The sequence below is a fragment of the Engystomops pustulosus genome, chromosome 8 (genome assembly GCF_040894005.1).
Source record: "Engystomops pustulosus chromosome 8, aEngPut4.maternal, whole genome shotgun sequence".
Classification (NCBI taxonomy): Eukaryota; Metazoa; Chordata; class Amphibia; order Anura; family Leptodactylidae; genus Engystomops; species Engystomops pustulosus.
The window spans coordinates 86333487-86355652 of NC_092418.1; the positions used below are offsets into that span (position 1 = coordinate 86333487).

At 40.7% G+C, this 22166-nt stretch overlaps 1 protein-coding gene across 4 annotated transcripts in view; it reads left to right on the forward strand.

The window, feature by feature from the left end:
* Positions 1 to 22166, forward strand: part of ZNF385B (zinc finger protein 385B) — a 389492-nt gene that overhangs the window by 246238 nt on the left and 121088 nt on the right. Inside the window, exon 1 of one of the 4 annotated variants that reach the window (XM_072121592.1) lies at positions 7245 to 7419. The exons of the other annotated variants lie outside the window; for them this stretch is intronic. The gene's annotated coding sequence lies outside the window, so the exon portion shown is untranslated. Of the gene's footprint in view, positions 1 to 7244; positions 7420 to 22166 lie in introns of those variants that run through there. 4 annotated transcript variants of the gene reach the window in all.

Below are 22166 nucleotides of genomic sequence, written 5' to 3' on the forward strand. Positions count from 1 at the left end.
AATTTGGTGAAGATTTTCCATTTTTGTATGCTAGAGGAAGTGAATAATAAAATATGGGAAACACCAATGGAAGCCTAGTGGATCTCATTTCAGTTGCAGAGACATTTTGGGCACCAGATTTTTCCTAGTTGACATTTACGATGGGGTTTCTGTCTTTTTTATGGCACTTCCACTACCTGTTCTCCTTCCTAACCCATTTATTAGTAGGCCTCTCTCGAAAAAATGTGATTTTCCACCTCCTCCGACTCCGTTTCAAAAAGGGGCATAGTTTTTGTAGTGTGGAAACTCAGACACAAATAATGGGGATTATTTACTAGGGGTCGTGCTAGTGAAGGTGGCGGATTGGGGAAAATAATCGCAAAAGCTAGCATTTGTGATTATTTCAGGGCCTCTGCGCCACTGGCTGTGCGCAGAGGTCCTGATAAATAAGCCCCATTGTGTTGGATTGGTTTTCTTTGTGGAAACACCAGATTCATGAAGTAAGGCAACATCCTTTTCAACTAATTTTTGGAATTTATCCATAGTAAGAATCTTAGAGTTTATGGGATGAAAATCTAATTTTAGATTCATGTACCTATTTGGTCCCTCTACGTTGGGTCCTGCAAGAACAATCCTTATACACTGTATTCAATGTACATCTTGTCTATCCATGTTCCCTTGAGTAAAGTTTATGGTTGATTAAAAAAAAAAAACCTATTAACCCCTTTCCACGAATGGACTTTTTCCCCCCTTGCCGCCATTTTTGTTTTTTGCTCCCCGCCTTCAAAAATCCATAGCTTTTTTTTTTCTGTGTACAGAGCTGTATGAGGGCTTATATTCTGAGTAACAAATTGTGCTTCGTAGTAGCTGTCTTTTATATTCCATGTTGTGCACTGGAAAGCTCAAAACATTTCTAAATTAAATTGACAAAAAAAGAGTTTGTTCCATTTTCTTTTGTGCTTAGTTTTTACTACTTTCACTGTGTTTTCCAAATTACACATCTACTTCATTCTTTCTCTCGGTATAATTACTAGGATACCAAATCGATATAGGTTTTATTAGATTTTTAAAAAATGTAAATCTTTTGTACGGTAAAAAAATATCTTTGTTTCCCTCTACTCTGACACCAAAATTTTGGTGTATGGACCTGTGTGTTGCGTAATTTCTACCATTTTTGGGGTTGTATGACCTTTTGCTAAATTTATGTTCAAATGTATATGTGTTGTGAAATTACAAAAACTTCCAATAAACTTCAGGGTTGGATCCAGGAACCCCTAACTTTTTAACCTGTGTTTTGCATCTGTTTATCACTTATCCCTTTTTAAAAAGCTGAGGGAGGGGGGAATGAGGGAGTTTTAGAGAGATGCTGGCTGTGTGTGAGACATTGAAGAGAATTCCTGAGGGAATGAGGGAGCTCTCTGAAGAGAAAACACAGTCCTGCCAGCAACTTTTTAAAAGTGATTTTAGCTAGATCTGAGCCAGGGGTGTAACTTGAGGGGATGCAGAGAGTGCGATTGCAACCAGGCCCAGGAGGCTTAGGGGCCCATAAGGTGTCAGTATCCAATATGAGAAGACTTGTAATGTAAAATACTATACATTATAGTCAGGGGCCTGGCACAGACTTTGCACTAGGGCCCTTCAGCATCAAGTTACGCCACTGATCTGAGCTATGGATTTTTATACAAAAAAAAGCATGGGGCACAGTATGAAGACTTCTGTGAGAACCTGTCATTAGATTTAATGGTGAAAACCTGATGACAGGTTCCCTTTGAGAGGAGGATAAGGCTAGGCTTCTATGAACTCCGTCTGTGTGACATTGCCTACGCAAATGTGTTCTTAGTTTGTGTAACAAATCTGCAATTTTAATATTATTGGAGGACAAGCTTCTTCCTATTTGTATCCGTGTGTCTGGTCCAGTTGATTAGAATTTCTTTTAATAACCTGCGTCTCTAATTTCTGGTAATATGCATGATTCGGGGGAGAGGTATTGAAGTCATTTAAAAACACATTGCATTTCCTCTACTTCTTTACATGACATCTTTCATAAAGAGAATGGTTTTCTCCAAGTGAGAAAGTTCCTTTCATCACACAGAACACATTTCTGTTTAGATGTGAAAAGAAACAAATTAGATTTTATTTTCATCCTTTCCGCGGCTTCTGATTGCATTTGGAGGGCTGAGATTTTTTTTTTCACTCTTCTTAGACTTGTACTTTATTTATATCTACAGAGAAGTGCACACAATGTGAGGGTGCTCTGTCATTGCCGCATTATTTTCACACCCCTGGTTTGTGCCGCTCTTTTACAATGCGTTGGAAGATGTGGCATGTTTTTTAATGTAAATGTGATTTTTACCTCCAGCTGGGATCTATTGAAATTGTAAAGTTCCCTCAAAAGAACTCATTTAAAAAGAGTAAGAAAAAAAAAAAAGAAAAAAAGAAATCCGGCCATTGTTCAGTCTGACGGCACTTTCTGGTACTCGAGCATATACTTTACCATCCTGATATTTTGTGCATTGATCGGAATGAGTCAGTGAAGAAGTTACAAAATGAGAGTGCTCTCAAATATACCTACCTAAAGTGTAGACCTACCTATGTATCTGTATACATTTATTTACTAAAATATGCCTTTTTATGCTCTCTACGTAGCACCAACATACTCCTCCACAATGTACAAAGTCTTTAATGGGAACAATTAAACTACAAAATGTCTTGAACTTTTAAAGGGAATCTATCATAAAATTCAAGCGTGATAAACCAAGGACACTTACTCATAGATCCAGGCACCATGACTGTGGTGTTCTTCTTATATTTGTTATCCATGGCCTCCTGCCTTCTAAAATCGACTTTTCAAATTATGCTAATGAACCAGAAGGGCTCTAGTGTCCCAGAGCCTCTCTTTGATGTAGCTCCACAGCCTGTTACACTGTCTCACCCTCCTCCCTCAGCACTTCCCCCTACTTCTTCCTGTTGTATTCTCACAGCACACAGTGGATGGGGGAAAGAGGAAACAGAGGAAGGAAGAGACAGTCTGTGAAGACAGGATGAAGGAGCTCAGATAGAGACCTTGTGGCTCATTAGCATAATTTGAAAAGTTGACATTAGAAGGAAGGAGGCCATGGATAAGAAATATATTTAGTTTTCCACAGTCACAGTACCTTGACTATCAAGCTCGATTTAAATGGTAGATTTAAACACTCACATCATAGCTGATTCATTGCATTTCCTCTTTTCATCTATTAAAGGGACGTTCTGACAAATATGTTAATGTTCTAGCCCATCACTCACGTACGTGATGTATATTGTAGCTAAGTGACTCTTCTTAACTACGTTCTTATCTATGTCTTATGATTCCACCAATCAGACTCTGCAATTTACACAGGAAGTCAGGTTCTCTATTATTTTCTATGGGAGCCACAATATACATAACTTCTTGTCCACACGTATAACGCTACGCTGGTTAGAGAGAATTTGAGTGTCATCCATATAACACAGGTAAGGCCAGATGAGAGATAAGTCAAATCATAGTAAGAAGATTAATGTAATGATACAATTACAGCTGAAATTCTTTCGTCTAGACTCTACACTTCCTGAGCAATCGGTGGTGCTAGTTTCCTGGGCTACCTCTTACTAACCATGTCTCCTTATCTGACTGCAAATATCCTAATAAGCACAAGTTCCAACTCTGCAGAGATACCCATTAACGGATCTCAAGAGCTCCAGTGTGCAAAATGCAGCAAAAGTAGATGAAGTACTTACCAATCCATGAGATAATCAACTTAAACGTTGATAGCAAGATCATGTGACCCTAAGGAATTTGGTTGATGGCACCCTGCTTCATAGGGACACGGTGCATGTGCCGCTTCACCGTGCTGCGTTGGTGCTAGCTTTTTCTAGCTGGCTGTGCTTGGATATGCATAAAGGTGTCTTTAAGGAGCTTTGGACCAGGTAGCCAACCTAAATAATGTAGTACAGTGAAGAGGCGCATGCGCAAGACTTTAGGAGATGGATTGACATAGATGCTGAAGGGCTTTGCAGAATGGCTGCATGAAGCTTCACTGCGCAGCTCTTTAGCTCTTTGCCTTATGCTTACTATAGGGAGAATAAAAGTGGATTTTCTAAAGAAATGGGGCAACAGAAAATAATAATATAGGAAGTAATTACACACAAAGAGAAGAATAAGGTAATACTGGTGGTTTGTGGTAGGAGGTGTGGTGGCAGGTAACCTGTCACCATAGTTTTCCCAAATATAGCTAGTGGCAGGTTCTGATAGAGCCCTAGAAACTAACTGACACCCTTCTTTTAGCTAAAAATTGTTCCCCTCATATTTCCCTATATTCAACTTTATAAGTTTACCTGGTATCCAAGGGTGCCTATATCCAATCACAGAGAGCGTGGCCTTCTCTGGCTGAATCCAGCAGCTCCTCCCCATGCTTCAACTGCATGCAGCAGCAATATCATGTGACCAGGATGACATCATTACAGGTCCTTTAGCCTTCCAACATTAGCAAACTGTACACCAAGCAAATATCTCATGAAATCACAGAATACCATATCACATGAAATTATGAAGTCCATGCAAGCATACTGTGATTTTTTTATGTGGTCAGATATGTGCATGGGGTACAATTTGCTAATGTTAAAAGGCTAAAAGACCTTTGATGATGTCACCCTGGTCACATGATATTAGGCCATGCCCATCAAGTTGCTCTATAGATTTATATTTTCTATAGTTTAGAACAAAGCAAATTTAAGCAATTTTTTCGCAAAAAGAAGGGTGTCAGATAGTTACTAGGGCTTTATAGGAACCTGTCACTAGATGTATTTGTGAAATATGTGGTGACAGGTTCCCTTTAAAGTTCATTCACATTACAAAAACCTGTTTTGGAAAGGAGTCCCTAAGCAGATACTTGAACACTCATTTAGGATATTGTGTGTTTGCGAAACAGACAAACAATTATCAAATGAAAGAGGGGGTGGAACGATCGGTAATCTAATGTACTGTGGCAGTCCTAGGTCTATTTCTGTATCGGATCAATACCTTAGTAATTGTGTCTTGACTCATTGTTTAATTGGATTTCTTGTGTATATTGTAAGGACATGACCCAAATAACATTTAAATGATTTCCATTTACTCAACAAGAGGTTCTGCACTGTCTATTCAAGTAATAAGGGATTACAAAGATTGTCTTAATTTTTCCTTGGACTTGGGAAATAGAAATGGAAACAGCTTTTTTCTTTTTGGTAGGTTGTGTCTGATAAAATAGTTTGAAATGGTCCATTGTTTTAATAAATTGTTCTTAAATCAGTAGTGCAATCTTAGCAGCAAATCTTATCAGAGTAAAGTGCTGCCCTGTCCACTCACTTTCGTCTTATCAGGGAGGAGCTCTTTCTGATCTGCTTTTCACCCTGCAATTTCAGTTGACTTTCATCTTGCCAGCAAGACAGACAGACACACATTCCAGCTCTATGGGGAAGCAGTGAGTCACAGCAGCAACGTCTTCTCCCAACAGCTTTGAGACAACAGCAAATTCACAGGCAGAGGCTGCAAAATTAGAGCGGCTTGAAGGCCCAGGCTGTCTTCTTTTGCCCAGGACCATCAATGTGACAGTCGGAAATTAATTAACATATTTGCTAAATAAACTATGCTAATTTGTCTCATATTTCAGAAGAGCGTTCCTCTGTTGGATCATGTAGCCAGGCTCCTCCTAGATTACACTATAGATATTCATGTAACAATTCAATGTAACCAGAAACAGCTAGAAAGCAATTTAAAGGATGCTAAGAGATTTGGTTGGAGTTTGAGCTGGTGAAGATGATGAAAGGTCCTCCCTCTTTAAAGAAAATCTACCATCAAAATCCATCATGATAAACCAGAGGCACTTAGTTATAGATTCAGGCACTGTAACTGTGGTAATCTTATATTTGTCATCCATGGCCTTCCTCTTCAAAAAACAACTTTTAAAATTATTCCATTGAGTCTGAAGGGCTCCGGGGTGCAGGCTGTTACAAAGAGCAGCACATTTCTCATACAACCCCCTGCTCTCTCGCTCCTCCAGCTGCCTGTTTAATCTAGCCGCAGCAGGAAGTGCAGGTGGAGGGGTGACCTGCTCTGCTCATTGTAACAGCCTTTGAAGCTACAGCACTTAGAGGCTGTGGAAAACCCTTTAGGCTCATTAGCACAATTATAAAAGTTGATTTTAGAAAGAAGGAGGCCATGGATATTAAAAATAAGAAGATAACCACAGTCCCAGTGCCTGGATCTATGCTGCATTGTAAAAATAGATTTTCTTTAAATTGGAAATACTGAACCAAGGCAATACCTCCACCCTCCAACTTTGACCTGTTGATAGTTTAGAAGGCACCGGTCTGAGTGAGGTTTCTTCCTCCGAGCCCGCATTTCCCACTGTACCGCACAGAGGCCTCTCGGGGACCTTATGGGTATTATTATTAGTGTAATAAATTTGGCAACTGCCTCTAACTCCCCCTTCTAGGTTCCTGACCTCTCAAAGAGTATCCAGCAGCACCAGCAACCACAGCGGGTGCACAACACTACGAACTTGATCAATCCATCAATAAACAAAACCAAAGAAAGGCAGCACATGAATAGTTCAATAGAAAAATATGTGGGTACTTTATTCCCCTGCCCCCTTGCTCAGGGTCTGCTCCAGGTCTCAGTAGGCCCCTGGGTCACAGAACCTCAGTGGCCCCCTTTGTAGTGAACTCATGTAGCAGCATTAAAATTCAGAAACTAAAACAGTCTCCTGTTCCCTAAAACTATTTTATCATACTTTACGGTCCCCTCATGGTATTTTGTATAAAGACCCCCTCACACCCTATGGATTCCTTAGATACAGCCCTCTCTCCCCCATGGATTCCCTATGTACAGCCTTATCTGGGCCCCCTCAGGAGCAGATGTCTTGCTGTTCGCTTCTAAGGAGCCCTATTCTTTTGCCTTTCAGCCAAACAATCCGGTAGCCTATAATAATATACGTCCAATCAATAATTTCCATCCAAAATGAGCTTAATCAATAATTATCTTTTGGAAAACTCTTCATGTGTATCATGGAGCTGTCAATCATCTGTCACATCCATCATCCTTACATTACTCATTCCCACAGTGGAATACTAAGTTTAGCCCCACATTGTACAAATAATACATGGCTAATTTTAGCAACGTTCTCCCATTGTTATTACATGTTGGGAGCCGTGATGCTATGAAACTTGTTCTTTTCTCTCCGGATTCCTACTGCACACATGATCTGGTCAGTAATTAGAGCTCGTCAGCAATTACATGTGATTTGTTCAGACTTATCGGTCTCCTAGCACCCGGCATCACAAAGGAGCACCGCCGAAATGATGAGAGTGTTTATTTCTAAATGTAGCCGTCTACAAAATGCTCGAATGCCGGAACAAAAGCGGAGGCTAATCCTATAAGCCAAGGTAAGGACGTGGAATCTCTTAGTACTTAGTACAATATTGATGATGATGATGATGCTGTGATCCTATTGGATTTCTCAGGTACAGTAAAACACCATCACATGTAATTATTGCCTACAGTATATGGCGGCATTACTTTACACCAGTCCTGAAGGGAATTCATTATCGTTCCGTATTTCCCTTGCTGGTACTTGGCCCTCTGTACTAAAACATCTCTTGCAGATAAATGTTATGTGTTGTGGAAATAAGAGAGAAATTAGTTGTAAAGTATTATCACTTTTCCTGAAATGTTCTCAGTTGTAAACCTAATTATAAAAGTGATAATATTTTACAGAAAAGGGGAAAAATGTGGATATTGTAATGAAAATTACAATATACTACAATGCATTCAGAAACGTGCTAAGTAAAAATTTGCACTTGATATGAAAAAGAAATACATTTTAGATTGTCTATCAAATGTAAGTTTATATTGGAAAATAGTTAAATAGAGACACTTCCACCGTCCAACCTGAGAAACTTAAAGTACTGTCACCAACTTTTACACCTCTATCTTCAGTTCTATAGCACCTATAGTTCTGTAGCTTGTGGAATCACAAGCCTTATGCTATTTTAAAGAATAGATTTTTAACTTCAATATGAAACCAAAATGAATTTTTTAGGTAATATAATGGCCAAGATATTGGCATTTGACAGCCCCCATCAAGCCTTCAAAAATAACTAATAACAGACAAAAAAGTGACTTTTTTAGCTCTACTCAGCTTACTTTTACATGACAGAGGCTACATTTGGAGTTGATCTTTTTTTTTATAAGTAAGTGGGCAAGATTTAAGGAGATATTCTCATCTGCACATTTAATTTAATTCACCTGCCAAATACATACATCTCTACAATTTGATGTTGTTAAAAAACTATACCTGTGTGAAGCGATGTATTAGAAATGAGGCTGTTGTCCTTGGATACAACCACCGGCTTCTGGAGTGAAAAGAAACAAATAATGTTTGCATATCAAACTAGGAGTTACTGCATGTCCCAAAGCCATCATGTAGTAATAAATGCTGAATCCAGGCGGTCGGGCACCTCTATAGCATATGTTTTGCCACTGCCAGAGTGTGGAGGTGGTCATATTGAATGAGAACAATCTCATTTGCACACATACTTTTTAACCACTTACCGACGTGTGACGTATTAGTATGTCAAGCGTCGGCTGCAGGTGAATGGAGAGGGCTCATAGGCTGAGCCCTCTACATAGGGGGTAACTGTTTGCTGCTTATTTCAGTAAACACTTACCGGTAACACCCGCAATTGGTGCTAGCGTCCATCATGATTCACACATTGTAATGAAGGAGGAGGAAAATTCACATATACTGCCATACTGTCTACTATATGGCAGTACAGACAGTCCCCTACTTAAGGACACCCGACTTACAGACGACCCGTAGTTAAAGATGGACTCCTCTGCCCACTGTGACCACTGGGTAAGCTCTCTAAATGCAATGATCATCTGTAAGATGTCTGTAATGAAGCTTTATCGATAATCCTTGGTCCCATTACAGGAAAATATTTGGAAACTCCAATTGTCACTGGAGCAAAAATATTTTGTCTGGATCTACAATTATAAAATATTCCGAAACTGTATATTTTATTATTGTAGATCCAGACAAAAAAAAATTTGGCCCCAGTGACAATTGGAGTTTAAACATTTTTTGCTGTAATGGGACCAAGGATTATCAATAAAGCTTCATTACAGACACCTTACAGCTGATCATTGCAGTCTGGCACTATAGAAAGCATTCAGAGAGCTTCACCAGAGGTCAGAGGGGTCTGTCTATAACTATGGGTTGTCTGTAAGTCTGGTGTCCTTAAGTAGGGGACCGCCTGTATGTATATACAGGGCAGACAAATTAAATTAAATGGGAATGCCAGAAAAGCATATTTCATACCCTACCTGAGGATGATTGTAGTTTTAGTGCTAATGTTGGGAGCTGACATTTGTGGTTGTTAGGGGATAGATGGGACATGGTTGGTTCCATACTGCCCTGCTCGATATATATTTTTTAAAATATCTTTATCTAAATTTTTTACATTTTGCTTTTTTAAAGGACATCTACCACTAGATCAAGGACTGTAAACCAAGCACACTGAAATACTGGTGGTGTGTGCCCCCTCTGGCAGGATCTGCTCTTCTTTTAGCTTCTTATACCCTAGTTTTTAACGGAAAAAAAGGCTTTTAAAACTATGGAAATTAGCCTGAGGGGCACCAGGCTCCATAGGAGTTAATGGAACCTGGAGCCCCTCAGGCTCATTTGCATAATTTGTAAGCCCCTTTAAAAAAATAAAATAAGGGCATAAGAAGCTAAAAGAACAGCAGATCCCCACAGAGGGGGCACACACCAGTATGTCAGTGTGCTTGTTTTACAGTCCTTGATCTGGTGATAGATGACCTTTAATGCCCCTTAGTGAATTTAGATATGTAATTTGGATGGAAATTCCCTTTAAGGCTATATTCAAAAACAAAACATTTGTTGTAAACCTTTCTGTTCCAAGGCAATAATAATAATAATAATAATAATAATTTATATAGCGCCTTCAAATTCCGTAGCACTTTACTAAATCAATCTGCAATATATCTGAAGAGAACTGGCAGAAATATGTCGATATTTAGAAATATTTAAATGTATGAAATGTTTTTTTTTCAGTCCAGGACTTGTTCATGTGAACATGTGCCCTGGGACTGTCCATCTAATTGAACTGTAAATGCTGCTGGTTTTCCCCCTGCAATGCATATAAGCAAATTCTTCACAATAACTATCGCAATCTAATGGATTGAGATGAAGGAAAATAAGCACCGGTTTTAACCAGCAAGTGTTGATGTGTGAACGATGTCCTAAACACAATATTAATAGCTGGGTTATTACACTGCGTATGTGATGCACAAGCTTACCGTTAATACCCAGTAATCTTGTCTTGGATTTCTTTTATGATCCAATGTTTAATATGGACACAACCTCAGCTGTCATTCTCAGCTGTATTGATGTAAAATTGATGTTTTTGTAAATTGTGTTGAATCTATGTAGAGAAGAGACATTAATAAGTAAAAGAAGCAACACATTTGGCATGATATGAAAGTGGTTAGCATTGCCCATCTGTTGTCCTGGGGCTTTGGGAATGATCCGGACCAGCTTGCTTTTATATGTGATGTTGGTACGTTTTGTCTTTGTTTCAAATATATATACTGATATTTACTGGGTTTTCGTTATAATAGAATGTGGTTAAAGAGAACCTATCACCACAATAACCCCCCCCCCCCCCAAAAAAAAGCCCACAAACAGCACCTTCTTCTATTTGTTCACCCAAACCCTCCTGGAGGTTTTTTAGTATATATATATATATATATATATATATATATATATATATATTGCAGCCTGATGAAAAATTATCTTTTATTCTTTTGTAGGGTACAGTCAGGCAGTCAGGCAACCCCACCACCGGCAGTCAGTCAACCCAGCCTCCTGCAGTCAGGCAACCCCACCTTCTGCAGTCAGGCAACCCCACCTCCTGCAGTCAGGCAACCCCACCTCCTGCAGTCAGGTAACCCAGCCTCCTGCAGTCAGGTAACCCAGCCTCCTGCAGTCAGGTAACCCAGCCTCCTGCAGTCAGGTAACCCAGCCTCCTGTAGTCAGGTAACCCTGCATCCTGAAGTCCGTTAACCCAGCCTCCTGCAGTTAGGTAAACCAGCCTACTGCAGTCAGGAAAACCAGCCTCCTGCAGTCGGTCAGCCCAGCCTCCTGCAGTCAGGTAACCCCCACCTCCTGCAGTTACTTTGCTCTGCCCACTCCATGCATCTGGCATCCGTGCCCTGCCTCCTAATTGTGATTTCATTCTCAGATCTGGAGATCAAGGAAGAAGGGCTGGAAAGCCAGATGTATGGAGTGGGCAGAGCAAACCGAACGCAGGAGACAGGGCTAACTGGTCTACCGGACTACATAGTACAAAAGAATAAAACATGATTTTTAATTCATTTCATTCAATCTAGAATTATGCTAAAAATACCTCCAGGGGGTGTACATATCACAGAAGAAGGCACTGTTTGTGGGCTTGGTGGGGGTTAATGTGGTGACAGGTCTCTGATCTGATGACATTTACCATGTAAGCAAATACTGAATCCCACCAATGAATGGTTATTGGTTGGTTGGTTTTTTAATATGCATAAAGGGTAAAATGTACCCACAATCTAAAAATATAATTTTTCAACAAGGGGTCTGGTCAGCCTACATTCCACCAATGTGTGGAACCCCTCATCTCCAAGCCCCCATGCAGTTGCGTGGGATGCACTTTTGGCAAATCTGGCTCATGATATTTCCTAAAAGGTAAAAGAGGACACCCGGCATCTTCATTGTAGAAAGATAGACTGACGCAGGTTTTAACCTCTAGTTAACCAAGAATGTATGGTAGCTTTTGTCAGTTTGAAGACAACACACTCTTCAAAGACCTGGTGCTGTGCTCTATGATTGGGGCAGTACAAGTGAACAATTTCTCACAGGGAGGATATGTTAACTTCACATGTACCCTAATACTAATAGTCTGAAGACTGAAAGTAAAAGCAGAACCCTAAAGGCTCCCTCCCATGTTTTACCGGAACTCCGGTGTCATCAGGGGATATGGGTCTTTTTAAAGTGGGAGAATCCATGGGTTGTACGGCAAATGTAGGGTGGGACTATCTATATGCAAACATCCATCAAATTGTCCCCAAGAGTCTGAACGTGCCAGCTCATTAATAATAAGGTCAAGAGTCCCACCCAGTGTGGTAAAATGCCCCTATCATACCTGTACTGAAACCGGATATGTGCAAAGCACGTATGCGTGATTACTGAAAAAGAATCAAAGTGCACATTCAAAGTCCAAAAATTTCAAAAGTTGGAAAAATCCAAACTAACACTAACGGTGCAGCGTGAAGGCGCAGGGAGGGCCACTGGCGTGTGTATAGTGGCCTCTTGGATATATCTGCATCTGTGTCCGAGTGGCCACTACACATGCTCAGCCATATAATTAGCTGTAATGCCGTATACTGCAATATGCTAATAGGTTTAAAATAAAATACAAAACTTAAACTAACTTGGCCTAACTACAACAAAAGATATTGACTGATGTGTGCTGAGAACGGCTGACTTATTGTACCGTCTCCAGTCTAATATGTAGGACTTCTATGGCTCTATTATCCACTTTTTAGCCTTGGAAAACCATTTGTACTTTAAATACAAAAAACTGCACCTGAAACTCGAATCAATGCCCTTCAAGTCTCAAAGATGTAAGTCGCTTGCAGCATTAAATGGAGGAAGCTACAGAAAGTGGTGTTCTGATCTGAGCTAAGTAGGGGGCCTGACATTGGAGCACATTTGGAATGAAATATATTCATTTCGAGGCTTCTTCTAATATACCTATATGCAGTCAAAATGAAGAATATCCCTGTGGCTGTCTTTGAGAACATTGTCTCAGGATGTCTTAAGTCATGTCACCATGTAATAGACTTTCTCAGTAGTCGGCAGCTACGATTCTACTAACAATAGGTAATAGCTTCAGTTGGATTTTTCATTTCATATTTGCTTGTTTTTTTTATCTTAAGTTGTTACCTAAGAAGTAGTTTCTTAAATATTATATGTCATGTCAACAATAAAATGTTTTGGGAAATTTTTTGGTTTTCATCAAGTAGAGATGTCAATATAATGTCCATATGCTGTACCCTAATAGTGTATATGGAAAGGGTTTTAACCTGATAAGAGAACAGATTTCAGTACATGTCAGAACCCACTAGCAGTTTCTTATACAGAAATGTAGCAGAAAACGTGGCGGTGTCAGGGACAATCCCGAGGGGTAAAATGAAATGCCTCCTTCCTCCGTCCCCACAAAAAAAAATCATAAGAAAAAAATCTAAGAGGCCGACTATAGTGGCTCTTAGCAATCTCATCCATTACAAGGTAAAGGAGTGGGGGGTTGATAGTCAGGTAAGGTGTTCAAGCTCACTCCCTGCCATAAACACTGCTTTGAGTTTTAAGGTGTCTGTTGAAATCCTCCATATGTCATCATCATTATCTCCTCACAAATTTCCCTCTTCCCACTACTCCTCCCCTCCTCCCTCATGTAGACATGAGCTGATTCCATGCTACAATCAAATCTTAGTCAGATCACATATGCATGAGGGATGAGGGAGTGTTGTGAGGAGATAATCATGATGACATACTGTAGGTACACAGAGAATTCCAACAAACGTCCACTTGACGCGATCCAGTTTGCTGGCAGGGAGCCAGGTATACTCTTATATACTTTTAAAAGTGAGTGGAACCAATAATGTCATCTATTAAAGATGATTGTGAATTAGTATTAAAAGACTATAGGAACCCATCATTAGGTGAAATGTAAAATCCCGATTTTAAGTTCCCCTAGTTGATAAGTTTACCTTTTTGCAGGTACAAAAAGGTTTGCAGAAGTACCTGCTCCTTCCTCTGATGACACAGCTAGTGGTGACCAATCAGAACTGAGCAGTTTGGACGTATGACACAATTGTACCTGGTCTGAATTTGGTACTTAAAGGGGTATTCCAGGAATCAGCATAATTCATATATAAATAAGTCAGTAAAATATAAGCCAATATGTAAATAGTTGTTATTTAAAATTTAGCTCCCCTTAGCAGAAAAATTCTGCTGCCATGATGGCAGTTACACATCATTACTGTGAGGTAGTAACAGAGCAGGATAATCTGTTACATCATCACTGGGGGCAGGAAATAATAGGGAGGAGTTACTGAGAACTAAAGGATCAGGGGACTTGTAGTTTCCAGTGACGGCCATCTTGGTAATAACTGTGCCTACTTTAGAGAGGCCATAGCATTTTGTGAATCATAAAACCATTTAAGCTCCATTTTGTAAATAATGACACTGAGTTTGTTATATTCATTTATTTATAGCATCATGGGTTTTTGTATCAGACGTTCATATTTCCGGAATAACCCTTTAAAGAACACTTTCTCCTACTGTTTTGCAATGAAAAAACAAGATGAGGGGTGACTCCTGCCTTCTTCTGCCTTGTATAACACGGTTTACATGAATAGACTTAGGAGTGTTTATTTTCATGCGATAAGATATTATCTTCACTTTGCAGCTACAGAGCTAAAATGGTTCATGTTGATAAGGTTGTAAATGTATTAAACCTCCTATTTGTTTATTACTTTCTATGGGATATGCTGAGATGAGTGGTATGTTGAAGGACCAGTGATCACTACACGGGCTTTGATTGCTGTCCCTGTGTTGAGTTGCTGGTATTTCACTTCTTTCTTTCCAGGAATGTTGGATAAGAGACAACATTGTCATCTGATCTGCGATGTGCCTGACTGAGCACTTTTACACTCTGATGCTATTAATATGACCTGACAATGCTAACAAGGCATTGAAAGGTTTATTCTGGTAACATCTCCTAATGACCTTTTCGCACATAAGTCCAGAACCACTAAGCGCTGTCAAATCAGGGCACCAATGTGTTCCGGCACGGCCAAGATTTATGCGTGGCATGTCAAATTTCCATTCATTACACACTGACTCTCACGTCTGTTGTCCTACTATGTTTTGTCTACTTGTGATCACCTACGTGACTATTAAATGCCAGAGGTAGGAAGATTATGATTCATATGGCAACTGGAACTAAGAAATTTACAATTATAGTGCAAACTGACCTAAAAGAATAACTACGTGAGAAGATAACTGTCCAGGGGGTAGATCAAAATTTCCAACCAGCTGCCTCATTAAAGGTAGTGTGATGTTCATAACCTAAATCTTCATCTAATCTGAAGGCTACTTCCTTGGGGCAGATCACATCGGGAGGTCACATAATAGTTGTGTGTGAAAACTGAACTCTTTTAATCTCACAATTTGTAATCCTTTATACAATATAATCTTCATTTATTGACTGTGTTTTCTGGGTACTTGGTGACCCTGTTGGATGTCCAAATGCTAATTCAGTTTTAATGCCTAAAGTCATAATAATCCTTATTTATATAGCACCATCAAATTCTATAGCGCTTTACAAATCATAGGGGACATATACAAATAAAATTAAACATTACAGTACAAATAGTCATATGGAACAATAGAAGTGAGAGCCCTACTCACAAGAGCTTACAGTCTTTTATTTCTATATCTACAATTCGCTTGAGAAAATCCCTGAAAGAGGGCCATATGTCACTTAAACTCTTTGCATAGGTATTGGCAGAGGTGGAGTTGTTTCTCTAGCCATCATTATTTGGGTTCATAACAAACGTTGTGGGTTATGGTCCCTGGACCAAACCCTGAACTTCATTAGAAACTCGTAGGTTTACCCCCACTGGCAAGGATTTTGGCATCAACTCTTTAAATGTCACTGGCAAAGTTACCTGCGCACGCTGGCACTAACCTGCATGACATTATTGGGAATGCCACCTCTAGGTGGCGGCATGCAGTGATCAGTGCCAGCACCTGAACTCATACAGCTTTTTATTTAATTCAGGTGCGGTCGAACCAAATTTCATCAGGTCCCCTCATCACTATATCAGAATATATGCTACTAGCTGGAGTTGATGCATGTGGTGAACGGTCCTCTTTAAAGGGGTTTACTGGGCAAATATTGGATGACTATCCATATAATAGGTCCTTAATATCAGGTTTGTGGGAGGCCAATATCTAGCACACTAATACCGATCGATGTATTTCGGTCATCAATATGTTTAGCCCAGAAAAATTCTTCTAAGTGAGCCTGTCATGGTGAACTATAGCACAGATGGAGGTTAGCCGTAAAGATGAAGAGCCCCACCAATATATTACTTCACCTCCTTCTGCTCTTAAAGGTCATCTACCACCAGGCTGACGTCACTTGAGCGCCTCTTGTCATTGCCGGGTTTTAATTTATTCTGCCCTCCTCCTGAGACCTTACTTCCTTCTCCCGGTCAGGGAGCAAGGATCCGGCAGGTGACCTCAGAGAGAGCAGGGCGTGTGCTCTCTCCTAACTCCTAGCCAGGAGCAGGAGGTATGATCACAGTGGGGGGTGGAATAAATTAAAATCTGAAGATGCTGAGCTGCTCAGGGTGTCATCACCTGAGCGCCTCTTGTCATCGTTGAGTTTTAATTTATTCCGTCCCCCCCTCCTGAGATTGTACCCCCTACTCCTAGCCAGGGAGCATGGAAATGGGTGTTGACATCAGAGAGAGAGCGGGGGCGTGTGCTCTCTCCTAGCTCCCCAGCTGGGAGCAGGAGATACGATCGCAACGGGGGTGGAATAAATTAGAACCAGAAGATGCCAAGAGGCTCATTTACATATTTTTTACAAGTTATTTTCTTACCAAAGGTGCCCTTTCTTTATGAACTATAAACAGTTCCAATTAATGCTGGACATCTACTATTAGTTAAACTGATGGTAGATGTCCTTTAAATATCATCTCTAAGGCTTAGGCAGCATATTCAAAGTGGGGTGTTCCCTTTAATTTTCTATTAAATTCACTGATTAGCGAACGAGCCACAACGTAAGAATTATTACAACTAGATTTTAGCACTGGCACAGAAAGTGTCTGTATGTGTTACTGTATGTGCTAAATTGTTCGAGAAAGTTTAGAGCTACAATAGAAAACATATTTTTCTACGGAATGTGTTCTGAAAACTGAAGAAATAATTGAATGGGTGGTTGGCTAAAAGCTGCAAAAGTTCAAGGTAGTTTTTTAATGCCAAGGGCACGTTCATGCTTTGTTTGTGAACTTTCCTTCTTGTTAGAAAACTGATCAGCCAATGCACCCTACTTATTTGTATGGAGCTCAATCTAACATTAAAGAGCCTTCAATACCCGTCATAATTATTTGAAGGGTTTTTAATCTTTTATTTTATCATTGAGATTAGAGAATGACTATGTGGTAAGAAAAAAAACCCATGTAACTGATACCATTTTCACAAGACTAAACCTGGAGTAAATCTGAGGAAAATACTTAAAGGGGTTGTCTACATTAAGCAAATGATTAACATTGTTTGTGTGATAAAAAGTTATACAATTTTCCAATCAATTCCCCAAACTGATCGGTGGGGGTCTGACTGCTGGGATCGCCACCGATCAAGAGAATGGACCCCACATTTCATGAGAATGGAGGTTAAGTTCTTACTAATTGGATGAAGCAGCAGGTCGAGCATGAAACCTGCTGCTCGATACTATTGGTTGGAAATTGCTGACCGTAGGGCTTGGCTACCTTGCACTTTCATAGATACTGAATGGGAATGCTGTAGCGTCCTGCTTGGAAATTTTAAACCAATCCCGTAATGTTGAATGGAGCACAGGAATATACGTTTAAACTGGTGCTCCATTCAACTAGTGAGAACGGGACAACATTCTCATGATTGGTTGGGATTCCTGGAGTTGGTCTCCCATTGACAAGATTGTTGAACCCTATGCTGTGGATAGGTGATATCAATAAAAAATGATCCATCCCCTTTAAGGATACATATGAGATAGTTTCAGCCAAACATTCATTGAGTTGACACCCATATAGTATCATAGTATCATAGTATCATAGTATATAAGGCTGGAAGGAGACGCAAGTCCATCAAGTCCAACCTTCAAGAATTAAATAAATGTTTTATCCCCATAACCCGTGATATTTTTTCTCTCCAGAAAGTCATCCAGGCCTCTCTTGAACATGTACATAGAGTCGGCCATAACAACCTCCTGCGGCAGAGAGTTCCATAGTCTCACTGCTCTTACAGTAAAGAACCTTTGTCTATGGTGATGGTAGAACCTCCTCTCCTCTAGGCGTAGAGGATGCCCCCTTGTCCTGGTCACAGGCCTAGGTATAAAAAGATCTTTGGAGAGATCCTTGTACTGTCCGTTCAGGTATTTGTACATTGTAATGAGGTCTCCCCTCAGTCGTCTTTTTTCTAAACTGAATAATCCCAAATTTTGTAATCTGTCATTGTATTCTAGTCCCCCCATTCCCCTTATAATCCTGGTTGCTCTCCTCTGCACCCGTTCCAGCTCTACTATATCCTTTTTATATACTGGTGCCCAAAACTGTACACAATATTCCATGTGTGGTCTGACTAGGGATTTGTATAAGGGCAGAACTATGTCTTTATCATGAGAATCTATTCCTCTCTTGATACATCCCATTATTTTATTTGCTTTAGCAGCAGCCGCCTGGCTCTGGTCACTAAAATTAAGTTTACCATCCACCAATACGCCCAAGTCCTTTTCAGCTTCAGTTTTACTAAGTAATTGACCGTTTAGAACATAATTATACTTTTTGTTTCCATGGCCCAAGTGCATAACTTTACATTTATCTACATTAAACCTCATCAACCATTTCTCTGCCCATCCCTCAAGCTTCCACAAATCCCTCTGTAATGCTAAACTATCGACCTCAGTATTTATTACTTTACACAGCTTAGTATCATCTGCAAATATTGAAACTTGACTGTGTAAACCCTCTACAAGGTCATTAATAAAAATATTAAAAAGAAGTGGCCCCAATACTGACCCCTGTGGCACTCCACTGGTAACATCAACCCAATCTGAGAATGTGCCATTAATGACCACCCTCTGTTTTCTATCACTAAGCCAATTACTTACCCAGATACACAGATTTTCTCCTATTCCCAGCAGTCTCATTTTATATACCAACCTTTTATGTGGCACGGTGTCAAATGCCTTTGAAAAGTCCAGATATACAACATCCACAGCGTCCCCCAGATCCAGTCTTGAACTTACCACCTCGTAGAAACCAATCAGATTAGTCTGACAGGACCGATCTCTCATAAACCCATGCTGACGCTGGGTTATAAGGTTGTGCACAGTGAGATACTCCAGGATAGCATCTCTAATAAACCCCTCAAATATTTTCCCCACCACAGCAGTTAGACTTACGGGTCTGTAGTTTCCAGGATCGCTATTTGATCCTTTTTTGTATATTGGTACCACATTTGCCATGCGCCATTCCTGTGGAACATAACCAGTCCTCAGTGAATCTTCAAATATTAAAAATAACGGTCTGTCTATCACCGTACATAATTCATGCAGAACCCGGGGGTGTATGCCATCTGGCCCAGGTGATTTATCTATCTTAGTGGTTGCGAGGCGGCGCCGTACCTCTTCCTGGGTTAAACTGTTGACATTATAAAAAGAATTAACATTATTCCTCATTGTGTCTTCCACCAGGGGATTTTCCTGGGTAAAGACAGTTGAGAAGGCGACATTCAGTAGATTGGCCCTTTCCTCATCTCCTTCCACCATGACCCCCATGTTATTTCTAAGGGGACCCACACTCTCTGTTTTTAGTTTCTTATCATTTATATACTTGAAAAATAATTTGGGATTATTTTTGCTCTCCCTGGCAATATTTCTTTCAGTCTCTATTTTTGCGGCCTTTATCTGTTTTTTACAGGATTTATTTTTCTCTCTATAATCCTGTAATGCCTCATCGCTACCTTCACGTTTTAGCACCTTAAATGCTTTATCTTTCTCGCTTATTGCTTTCCTTACAAGACTAGTTAGCCACATAGGGTTTTTCTTGTTCCTTTTATGCTTTTTCCCATAAGGTATGTGTTTCTCACAGGACTTTTTCAGAATATATGAGAAAAAGTCCCATTTTTGGGGGGGGCTTTTGTCTTTGAGAGCATTATCCCAGTCTATGCCTTTTAGGTCTTCCCTTAGTTGATGAAAATTTGCCCTCCTGAAGTTTAGAGTGTTGGTTGCCCCTTCACTAACGTGCTTAGTAAAGCGTAATACAAAATCAATGATATTATGATCACTATTCCCCAGGTTCCCCCCAACCTGTAGTTTTGATACCCTATCAGGTCTGTTGGTAAGGATAAGGTCCAGCAGTGCCCCCCCTCTTGTTGGCTCCAGGACTAGTTGCGACAGGTAATTGTCTTTTGTTGTTGACAAGAACCTGCTACCTTTGAAGGACCTGCAGGTTTCTGCCCCCCAGTCAATATCTGGGTAATTGAAGTCCCCCATGATAAGTACTTCACCATGCTTTGAAGCCGCATCCATTTCACTTATCAGCATTTCCTCTGCTGCCTCCATTATATTTGGAGCCTTATAACAAACCCCTAGTAATATTTTATTATTCTTTTTCCCTCCCCTTATCTCCACCCATAGGGACTCCACATTTGCGTTACTGATGTCATCTCGCAAGACGGGCTTGAGGCAAGAATTCACATATAAACAAACCCCTCCCCCTTTTTTATTTATACGATCCTTTCTAAAAAGACTATAACCATCTATAGTAACAGCCCAGTCATAGCTACTGTCCAGCCATGTCTCGCTGATACCCACTATATCATATTTCCGTTCCAACATCAAGAGTTCCAGTTCCTCCATTTTGTTTGTGAGGCTTCTGGCATTTGTGTACATACACTTTATATGGTTTTCCCTGTCCGTATTCCTTTTGTCCTTATTCCCCAATCTCATTCCAGCCCCCCTTCCTCCCCCATGGACTATGGCTCTTCCCAGCTCTCTATGTACACCGTCTATTTGCCCTGCACAAGTGTAGTTGCCCTCCCCCCAGGTCTCTAGTTTAAACACTCCTCCAACCTTCTAGCCATTTTTTCCCCTAAAACAGCGGCCCCCTCCCCATTGAGGTGCAGCCCATCCCTACTGTAGAGCCTGTAGCCCACAGAAAAGTCAGCCCAGTTATCCATGAACCCAAACCCCTCCTTTCTACACCAACTTTTGAGCCACTTATTTACCTCCCTGATCTCCCGCTGCCTTTCTGGTGTGGCACGTGGTACAGGCAGTATTTCGGAGAAAATTACCTTTGAGGTCCTTGCCCTGAGCTTATGGCCTAAATCTCTGAAATCATTTTTAAGGACCTTCCACCTACCTGTTACTTTGTCATTAGTGCCAATGTGGACCATGACCGCTGGTTCCTCACCAGCCCCTCCCAGTAATCCATCAACCCGATCCGCAACATGCCGAACCCGAGCACCCGGCAAACAACACACTGTTCGGTATGCACGGTCTTTGTGACAGATTGCCCTGTGTGTTCCCCTAATAATCGAATCTCCCACTACCAGCACCTGTCTGACCTTGCCTCTGCTCCCATTACCCTTCTTACTGGAGCACACATTCCCCTGGTTGCTAGCGGCCACATCTTTCTGCAGCATTGCTACCCCAGAGCTGATATCCCCCTCATCCTCCAGCCTGGCAAACTTATTGGGGTGCACCAGATCAGGACTAGACTCTCTACAACTCTTCCCTCTACCCCGCCTTCTACATGTTACCCAACTAGCTGCCCCCTCACTCTGCACCTCCATACTTCCCTCCCCACACCCATCTTCCCCAGAGAGTTTGTGCTCCAGGAGCAGCAAACTTCGTTCCATATTATCAATTGCCCGCAGCCTTGAAACTTGCTCATTTAGATCCAGAATCTGGGCTTCCAGATGAGCAATTTTCACACACCCCACACAGCAGTATTCCCCCTCGAACGGCTGTTCAAGGAAAGCATACATGGCACAGGATGTACACCGTGTAGCAATGCCACTTATGGAGTCCATTATTCTAATGGGGATTACAATAGAATTATGCACAGAAAGAAGAATTTACAGTCAAAGTAACACAGAACACAGAAGTTACCTGCTAAAGCCCCTCAAACTTAAGTCCCTTAAACCTAAGTCACACTTAAGACACTGCACACACTTGGGATCAATGCACACTCGCTGCCAAGCTCATACACTCGCTTTGCTAATGCTTTTTTA